Here is a 9,447-nt window from a genome sequence, read left to right on the forward strand (position 1 = left end):
CATTTTTGCATTTGTCGCAGGGATTCCAATGCTTTCTGGTGAACTTCCGCTGTGTTTTTTTTCGATCCAGCAATTCGTTGTCCTGTTTTTCTTTTGTTTCTTTATCATAGCTGCTTAATGCTTCCTCTGTATCCTCGAGTATGTTTTGAAGGAGTTGATCTAGTTCCATCTGATCTGTTATTGAGCCACTCTCACTCTCTTGTGCCCTCATCCTTTTCTTGTGCTTATCTTACAGCAATCTATATCTATCCCTCACTGATTTCTGACTCACATTGAAAGATGTTTCTTCAACACCACATAAATCATTGGCGATGCTATTCCAAGCATTTCCACTATATGTACTCCCCGGTTTAAACTGGTAAGGTTTGATGGATAAAATTTCGCGACAAAGATACAAATCATGCATCTCAGACCACTTCACCATGCCCAGTTCCAGTCCGCGCACCATTGCGGACAAACGAAATTTCCTATGTGGCGGTACAGAAGATGGGCGTATCCCCTTTCAAGGAAAAATCACAGCTGTAATGGGTCTTGGGTGCTGGCAGGTGAACCTCATGGCCTTCCAATAGCACATGGCCATCAAGGCTCAAAGGGAAGAAGAACGAAATTTCAAGTGTATGTTGAGTAAAACGAGATGTTACCCTTCTCCCAACGTCTAAACATTTAAAATACGACCACATGCTCATGTTCTATTATTTTGGTGAGCTGACGACAACGCCAAGTTCTGTCATTAGACATCAAGCAGGAGGTGTTTTTCCTCCATATGTTTGTCTTTAATTTCACTGAAATGTGTTCCTTTGGCTCAAAGTTAAGGGCAGTCATCGCGGAAATCACAAGCTTCCCAATCCCCTGATCGGTAAAGTGGACATGCTTCAGCATGTAGCATATAAAATCTAGGAGCCGATATTAGTAACAGAACTTCCTTTATTCGTAGTAATTCATACAATATGGCGGATCTACAAGAAGGTCTCTCTTACGTATGACCGTGGGAGTAGCGGCTGACCAACATCTCCCCCCTTTGCAAAATAACAAAAGAAAGAAACGAGAAGGCAAAACAAACTATAACTTAAAACCCGAAGCCTGGGACCATTACAGATGGTATCCTATACTCAAGTGTCAATAATAGAGTGATGGTAGAGCTACATAGTAACTGTTTGTATATTCAGAGACTCTTAGTCAGTGCTGATAAATAAAAAAAATCTTATGGCTAGTTTGTGACATAGTCTTTCAGTCTTTCAGAGGATTTAATTATCCGTCCAGACCGGATCTGCTTGACTGGTGATCCTGTCAGTTCCTGGAGCTGTGGTGGTGTAATTTCTGAGGCGTTCTCCTGAGGGGCTGCGTCAGGGACTTGGGGGTCAACTGGTGCAGAGTTTTTGATTGTTGAATTGACTAGGGTCTGAAGGAGAGGTGTCCCAAAGGTCGTAGGCTGGGGCTGAGCTGAAGGGCGTGGACAGGATAGTGTTTCCTCTGCAGTGTCCATGGATAGTTTCTGGTAAGCGGCAATAGGAGGTGTGCTTGCTTCGACTGCTGCGCGGGGATGGTGGCAGGAAGGCGGGGCAGCAGGCTTCAGTTGGACTCTGTTCCTTCAAATCGTGCGGCCTTGAGCAGTGCGGATTGTGTAAGACGGAGGGTGTTCATGGGTGAGTACTTCTCCATAGATCCATGGTTTTCCACACTGGTGCAGAGGTGGTTTAGCATAAGCATAGGTACCATTGATGAGTAGTCCTCTGCTGTGGCATACATGTCAGTGTAATGAAGGTCTCTTGGTCGGAGCTTTGTACGTGGGTCACGGTGCTGGCTGCCTTGGAGGCCTCTGCCTTGCGGCATCCAAGTGGGTCTGTTACTGGGTCTTCTAGGCAGACCCGGGCAAAATGGTCATTTCCACCACAGCTGGTGCTGGTCCTTCCATTAGCTGGACATAATTTCCATGGATGTGGACCACGCCGTTTGCCACACCAAAAACATGTACCCAGCTCCCCGCGAAGTTTCCTCTGACTGTGTCTAAGGCCTGTCCAGTGGACATGTTCGTCGATTCCTTTGGACGAATCTGCAATTAACTTGTTTGTCTGCTTGGCGGATTCTATAGCTCTCGCTTTGGCGACTACATCGGACAGGGACTTCCCAGAGTTGTCAGGTTTTATATGTGTTTTAAGCGACTCTGTACGTATGTTATCCTCATTCAACCCAAATATAAATTTGTCTCTACAAAGTTCATCACTAAAATCGCCATAGCCACATAGGCTGCCAGCGTGTCTTACCTTAACTTCCCACTCTTGAATGGACTTGTGAAGGCCTTGTGGATCGGTCACAACTTCCTGTGCTGCCTGTGTAATGGGCTCGTAGTTTATCCATCCAAATCCAGGGTTTCTTTTTATGTTCATCCGGAATTTGAGGTTTGACTGTGTATCTGACCATGGACAAAGCTTCATCTGGAAGTGCAGATCCTAACGCTGAAATTTCTAGTAGAGGACTCTTGTAATGAGCACCTCGCTCTGTAACAGGATCTCAAGCGAGGTCGCGGTAGTTAGATTGAACGCAGTTATCGTTGAATCGTAACTCGGAAGTTTTTCAAATTTTCACTCACATTTCCCTCAAGTTTGAGCTCTGGTCTTTTAAGAGTCGCCATCATGTTATCCCACTTCTAAAACCAAGTCTAGGAGCTGATATTAGTAACAGAACTACCTTTATTTGTAGTAATACATACAATATGGCGGATCTATAAGAACGTCTCTCGTCCGTATGACCGTGGGAGTAGCCGCTGACCAACATATGCTGCTAAAGCTATAACTAGGAATGTCCTCTTTGCTGTAGACATTCCCTACCCTCTTCTAAATGCCTGGTATGAGTTTTATGCAAGGCAGCCAGGCAAAACGATAATCCATCCACTAATACCTCAGTTGATCAGAGCCGATCTACATCTGGGACAAGTGATGAAGAACTACCACCATACACATACACTGATTTGTTGGAATTTCCCTGGAAACTCCTTTGGCATCAGTGAGGACCCCACCACAAGAGCAGAAATTCATAAACATCTTCAGAGATTAGCTGGAGCAGTTTGCAGTGAATACAATAAGGCAAAAGGTTGAAGGCAAAGTCAGGACGTGAACAAAAAGTGCAAGAAGTTTCACATTTATGAAGGACAGACGATTGACTTGATGGCATTACGAATGCAGAATGAGCTTATCCAAGATGAACTTTAAGAGTGGAAAAAAAGTTATAGTGAATGGAGTCAGAACTTAAAAAACTTTTTCAGGAGATGCAGGTGGCAATCCAAGAAAAAGACAAAACAATTGAGAATCTACAAACAATCAATGAAGACCTCTCAAGTTACGTGAGTACTCTTGAAAATCGTGCTTAAAAATGGAAAGACATTTCCAAAGTATCAAAGAAATCAAGAACGTAGTCAGCCCTCTGGTTTGTCACCTCATTTGGACTTGAAGTCAAGATTATCACAGTCAGGGAAACAAGGTCAGGCGAATCACATACTGTGACTGACAGAAAAACCCCAGAAGTACCAGGTTGCCAAGAAAAAAGACAAACCAGTGGGTTTGAAGCTCTTTGTGTAGAGGATAAGTCAAACGTTGAGAAGGTTCTATTTCTCCTTGACAAATTTTGTGTTGGAAACTCATTTTACCACGAAATAACAATGACCATCAATGGCTTGCCAAAGTCTTACCTTGTCAAGCAAAGGCGAGATCAACTGAATAATATCTGCCATATTACACACACTCCTGGTACCGCAGAGGGGGCACAGGTGTTATCCAGTGATAAATGGCAAGCCACCCAGATGGTTATGAAGACACCATTCAAATAAACATTTCTGGGGATGGGGCAAGAATGACCCGAACTGCTAGCTTCATATTAATGAGCTTTGCCCTTTTGGACTTGGGAAATGATGTAATGGCAGCCAAGGGGAAGCATACCATAGCTCTTGTTAAGGGCAAATAGAATTACAAAACATTACAAGAGTCCTTTGCAGATGTCTTTAATGAAATCAACAGGCTAAATAGTGAAAAGAAAATTGAAGTTAATGATAGGGTGATTAATTTAAGAGTTTTTTCTCGGGGATGACTACAAATTTATTTTACTGATGATGCGACTGAAAGGTGCCACATCCCATTATGCATGTGTTTGGTGCAAAGTGACTTTGTGTCATTATGAATCCTCAAATCTAAAGAGGAGTATTAAAGAGATATCTGAGCTGGCAAAGAAAAAAGGAAAACAAAATTACTGTTGTGAACACACACCACTAGTTACAATAGAACTTGATCATGTTATTCTTGATGAACTGCATCTTACTCCATTTGCAACCAATGACAGTCACAACCTATGATGCATTCCTTTCTGAGATGAATGTACAAAATCTCCGCTCTATTCTTTTTGCTGTGCTCCATTTTTTTTTTCTACTTCTTCTTATTCCCAACCTACAGTTAGGCTACACTTGAGGGCCTCATCAACCGCCTTTGCTCCCCTATTGATTATTTGCGTAGGCAAGGAGCTGCATCCGTGAGTGAATACCCTTTTCAACAATAATTTGTGACACATCAAATACGCTCACTCTTTTCCGCCCTTTTCTACTTTTTCCTTTACCACTGGCATTACTCTACTAGCTGCAGACATACATGGTTTGGCGGAATTTGACAAGTCCGGATGACTTTTAGACTGTCTAAAATGTGCATCCTCCTAAGTTGTGTAACTTCAGGCTGAGTAAAAATTGCAATGTTTATCACTAAAATTTACTTTCACATGATGCCTTTCTTCTAAATAATCGCGAACTTTTAGCCAACGACGTCTAGCGCTTAACTTCACAGCCATGTGATAATCAATGCCACCATCCCTATGTCCTTCTTGGCTACACGCCCTTTGTACCGCTTCAACTCGATTACAACGATCAGCGTTTGAAAAACTGTCCAAAACAATTCTTGAAAATTCTTTCCGTGTAGGAACAATGTCAAGATCAGCTTGACTGTAAGTTATTAAATACACAAATCATACTTGACGGGAATTCAGTGTTCCAAGTCGCACAGGCCTTTCCCCTAACCCACCTGCTGCCACGCTGCAACCACCGCAGTCTTCCTCAATAACATTAACTGGTCACCTTCTCAATCTATATTCTGCTGGATGTACAACTTGACTTTGAACCTTTTCAAACTCTCCTTTACAGCTACCGGTCTACTTTTTTAATAGCAGTTTTCTTTTCTGATAGACGCATCATCTCTCAAAATATCCCTGACTAATGTTGACTTTATTTAGTTACTCTGCAAACACACAGATAACAAGAGCATTAACACACAAAAACCAGTCCTTCACCAAATAATTCTGTACATCTTTGAAGTTTCCTCCAAGACATATCTTACAACCCTACAACAATAATTTCACAATCCACTTTCCACAGTTGTCACATCACGTCCCACACATGTAAACACTTAACAGTGACAAATACAGTCTTGGTCACAGATGTTGTAACACTGATGGACATTTTTCCCTCCTCCCCTTTCAATGTTGATGTTTATGGGTTCCAGTGCAAGAACTAACAGGGAAACGCAACATTAAAGGGAGGGAGTAGGAGGGGTGAGTTACGTGCTGCTCAAGAGAGGTGTTACAACTATTTATAACCGAGGTTGCAGGTGCAATATCCAAGCAGATGAGCCGGATTATTCATCTCAAAGTTACCGGAAAGCTGCATACAGGCAGTTTACCTTGTGGTATTATGGGAAACTTGGAAGAGGGGACCATAGAGGTTTGCCATCATTCGTAGTTACAATGACAAGGCAGGCCTATCCCGCCCCTGATGGAAACTATTTGGGTTTCGCCATTCATAGCAGTTCTATTACAGTCATGCTATGTCACGTGTAACTAGAAGTTTTGAAAAATCTGACTTCCAGTTTTGAGCTGTGTTCCCACGATTCGAATTCCACAAGATATTACCTTGATATGTCAAAAATAGTTAGCTATGAAATTTTGTTTTATTATGAAAGTGTTTGATGAATTATTGTTCAGTTATCCATTCAAATCTCCAAAGCTCCAACGAGGAATTGCACTTTTAATTTCAGTCTTGTGGGTACTGTGGGTACGCGTGACATACCTTGACTGTAATTGTCAAATTTCATATCATAGGGAAAATAATTATCAGAAAGCGTATTATTGTACAATGGACTACTTCATTGGGTCGTACTAGAGTCTTGCTATTCTTTCTGAACTAGAGACTCCTTAACTAAAAATTCCAAAATATAAAGTACAGTTTGCCCCATTCTTTAAAATTCTAGACCATTTTGGTCTCATACTTTGTTGATCGAGTCACTCTTGTAAGGTGCTCATTGCAGTAATGATCCTAAATGGTTGACCATTTTTTGTGGCTCACGTTTTTTCATTCATAACAATAAATTAGCTCACGTTCTCCAACATATTTATGTATTGGTAATAATCATAGTTCTAGTAATTTGAGTCCCCTGTAGCATTCTAATAATTATGTTAAGTCAATCTGGTTCCTTTACACATGCAGCTTTCAAGTTATACCAAGGAGCCAGTACTGTGAATATTAATATAAATTTATATTGATAATAATGATCATTTCATATTTAATATTATTAATGTAAGTACAATGGGACAAAAATAAAGTGTTTTGACATCTAGGTAGATCGTAAGAAATACAGAATGTTCACGGGAAAATAATAGTGGCCATACTGATAGGGATCAATAATTATCTATCTTCTTATCTTGCCTTGACCAGTTCTTCTGTTGCTGGAGCACTTTTAATGGCTGTGATTGGTGAGGCTGTGAAAACTCTTCTTGTGAAGTCCTTGGTGCACCACATACACACACTCTTCATCTGAACACTTCTTGATGCTAAACTGGTAACGACCTTCACACAGTGGTTATCAATAAACTGTTGCAGCTTCAAGGACAGCGTACCAGGTTGCGATGGTTGCGAAGATGGAAGTAGTGTCTTCGGATCAAATTCCCCATCAATGCATTTCAGTTGGTTTGCTAGCTGCAAACGTTCCTCATTTGTGGCAGCACTGAAAACTTTGAAAGTTTTACCTTTGAGCTGTAAACGCGAGAAAACACTGGCGATAAGTGATTGGATGCTTCCTTGATAGATCTCGGATTGACTTCAAACTATTTGCAACTTGCAAATGCCGCTCCATTGATTTCGTTCTTATCCTGATCACACCAATTCCTTGAAGTGCCAAATTAAGATTTGACATAACCCTTTCCACTGGGTTCTTCCAGCTACGATTAGGGGGTGTCTGAACAAAAATTAAGAGATCTAGATTTCTTTGCATGAAATAAGCAATCTGTGCCAGTTGTGTTCGAGGAAAATGCAAGTTGTGATCAGGTCCTCCGTCGTGGCACTCTACGGGATTATTCTTGCCATCTTCACTCAAAACCTTATCAAGTTCACTAGCGTCTCAATGTCGCTGACTTTTGTAAGGCATTTTCTTTAAGACCAACATGCACCTGGCCATTGTAAAAGCTACCATCCATATTTTGTGGGATCTCCTCGTCCAAACTAACTGATGGTGACAATGAAAATTTGGTAAAATCATGGTCACCAAACATCATTGTCTGGTTGATTCCAACTACAACTCTCTTCCCTCTCTCTACTGCTGCCACAGGGTAGTCCGGCTCACCAACCTTGACAGTGTGTTTATCGTCCTCACAAACGAAAGTTGTTATTTCTCGAAACTTAACGCAAAATTCCTTCTGGTAGCGGAAGATTGCTGATGCGTAGTAACAGTCAATGTGTTCTTTTCTTTGCCTCGCAGCAACCATAAATTTAACTTTGATTCTGCTATTTTTTTTATGTGCTGCAGCAGAAGCACAATTAGGCCAAAACTACAGTCGAAGCCACTGGACTGAAGGAATAGCAGTTCCCTCTGGGCACTCTTTAGCAACCTACTCATGGCCATTGCCAAATGTGTGATTGCTTGCCCATCTCCATCGACCCTGTCATGGCGCCGATCATCTACTGCAGTTTCCACTTTTGCCTTCACAAACTCTTGACACCTAGTAAGGGTAAGGAAATCTGAGTACTGTTCAGGTCGCCTGCTTTCCATTACTCTTAAATCCCCTACGAAGTATGAATCTTCATTATCAAAAAGATGTCGGATTCTTTCATCCACTTTTTCCTCGGAAAGCGTGTTAGGGGCAGATTGATCACCTGTCAATTCTCTGTAAGCTTTATGTAAAATTCTTCTGTAACAGGTCTGTCTCAGAATCATCCAGATTAGCCTTCTACATGAAGTGGAGATGGGACTTGCTTCCTGTATACGAATACTGCACAACTTTGCACGGGGCAACAAACTCGTCCACAAACTCATTTCGTCGCTTTCTGTCTGATGGTGCATATTCATTTACAAATATTGGGTCATACAGTTGGGCGTGAAGTAAGGCTTCGTGCAGCACATTATACCTTGCCTTCTTTGTTGGAGTTATGTTGGTATGTGGAGAGTACACTTTCCACTCGTCAACATCAGTGTGCTGGACTTGCATCGACACCTTGACTTGCTGTGGCTTTCTTTTCCAGATAGGACGCATATTTTCTCAAACTGTCAGCAAGGCGTAACAAACTCTCATATACTGCTTTCCTGGCTTTTCGTTTTAGATAGGAAGAGCCGCATAATTGGAATAACTTCTGGGATAGCTGCTGCGTCTTGTGATATTGCAGATTTGCTAGGGAACGTTTTCGGTGCTTTGATTTCTCTGGTTTATTGTAGCCCTGAAAATACTCTAACATGGTGGGGATAGGACATCCACCATCCTCCAAGGTTTTTGCATGCCCATCTAGCTCCCATAGTGTGTCTCCCAATGCTCCAAGAAATGCTTCCCCTTGTGATTTGCACTCGTCAGGGCTCCAACCTAACTCGTTCTTTTCTAGCCACTTCAAAATATCATTCTTAAGTGCTGTCTTCTTTGTATGTTCTTCATAAAGAGGAGGCAAATGCCTGCTGCTTTTTTGAGTAGCCATCATAAGATGGAAGGGATTAACAGCTTGTGCTGCTGGAGAGTCTTCACATAACCTCCCTGCATCTTGTTCTTCAGTTACAACAAATTCAATGTAGTTACCTAGACAAGGAACAATATCAGCCACTAGTTCTCCTGAATTTGCTGTTACATCCAATTTGTCTTTAGTCTTGACAATGTTCACTTTGACCTGGGAATTTAAAGTGAGGTACACTTGTTAAAATTATTTTGAGATGTATTCGTTGAATTCATTCATATAGAATACTGCTAGCAGTTTTTTTTACAAGTGACCTTCCCCCAGAGTATCAATTGTGATAAACAAAACAAATAAATAAATGGAAATAATAAGTCAATAAATGTCACTCAACTTGTATTAATTACAACAAGAAATAGAAAACTTTAGTTCAAAGCAACATTTTGAATATTAGGTGTTTATTACAGTACATAGTGTATAAGATCTGGATCTCAAACAAA

The 9,447-nt window shown here is 41.3% G+C and overlaps 1 pseudogene; it reads right to left on the minus strand.

The window, feature by feature from the left end:
* Positions 1–1,207: 1,207 nt before the first annotated feature.
* On the minus strand, positions 1,208–2,355 carry LOC137991350 (uncharacterized; annotated as a pseudogene).
* Between the last annotated feature and the right edge of the window lie 7,092 nt (positions 2,356–9,447).

The sequence above is a fragment of the Montipora foliosa genome, chromosome 2, assembly GCF_036669935.1.
Source record: "Montipora foliosa isolate CH-2021 chromosome 2, ASM3666993v2, whole genome shotgun sequence".
Taxonomy (NCBI): domain Eukaryota; kingdom Metazoa; phylum Cnidaria; class Anthozoa; order Scleractinia; family Acroporidae; genus Montipora; species Montipora foliosa.